A 1,324-nucleotide genomic window follows, 5' to 3' on the forward strand; every position below is an offset into this window, starting at 1 on the left:
CGCTAACAAGCACATCGGAACTCACTTGCAAGGGATAAAGCCCAGTCTGGAGTCTTCCTTTTTTTTTTTTTTAATGCATTTCCCGCACACTATTGAGTATCATTTTACCTTGCGGATCTTTAACGACAATTCCAGTCGACTCTGACATCTGATCGTCCTGCAATGTTGAGTACAGCTCAGTCTTGGCGCCGTCTAGTTTCAAAAAATGCTTCATTCGGGTACACAGTCAGGTACTGACAAAAAGTTCTGAAAAACGTCATTGTATAATACAGTTTTTTTTCCCCACAAAGAATCTTTGACTCCTTTTTAAGCGCGTGAAAACAGTTTCAAGCAAGAGGTCCGGCGTTTAATCTTCGGAAAGCACAACCTTATCAGCCTCCAGCAAATGGGCCGGCATGCTGTTGCTCTGAGGCATCTGCCAATGATTCCCTTGTCTACTTTATATCTCCATTGTCTGCATTTCACCGGCCTCGCTACCGTACGTCCCCCGTCTTATCAGCTCGCCGCATTCCCTTCGCGCGCTCCCAGCTGTGTCGTTTTACACCGTTAGTCGTTTTTGTAATAACTACTTTCACTTTCTTCTGGGATCGTTGGCTCGGTCCCGCTCGGACTCAGACGGCGCTTTGTTGAATCTTACCGGTCCCCGTCGGTGTTCATAAGCCCGCCGGCCTCCTCCTAAATCACCAAGTTTGAGCTATTAAAGCTGAGGCTCTTTACACGATAGATTTATTGTGAAATGCGACCAGCAAAAAAGAAAGACCCAATAAAACAAAACAATTTGAAATAACACAAGGGATATATCGGGGGGGGGAAAATCACCTATAAAGGTCTCATGGGTTTAGTGTTGACCCCACAAGAGATTATTTCTAAACCTCTAATAGAAACAAATTAAGTCAAAATCAAATTAAGTGCAAATCACCGCTGTAGGAAAATAACGTGGCCGCAAAGATGGCGCTTAAAGATCGGCCCTCACAGAATTGAATGGTTTTATGCCCACGGACATATTGTCAAAGAGGACCGTGAAACGAACTATAAAGGGAGATCTCGGCATACCTTAAAGACCTATCTCGTTTTATTTCAATCTCCGTCATCGGTCCGCATTATACCGTGATAACTACCGGCATTACATTACGCACAGGCAGTCAACGTGAGCGTGCAACTGTTACACGCCCGTGGTTTATTGTCAAAGTGTCTTCGTCCCCCCCTGGGTGGGTTTTATAATCCTTGCATTGAGGGCGCGTGTCGGCATAAATTTGCCGTGACAAATTCCCTGCGAATTCATTGTGCACGGCGACGGAAAGTGCTTCTGTGAAATCTACAAGCT

The sequence above is a fragment of the Syngnathus scovelli genome, chromosome 7, assembly GCF_024217435.2.
Source record: "Syngnathus scovelli strain Florida chromosome 7, RoL_Ssco_1.2, whole genome shotgun sequence".
Lineage (NCBI taxonomy): Eukaryota > Metazoa > Chordata > Actinopteri > Syngnathiformes > Syngnathidae > Syngnathus > Syngnathus scovelli.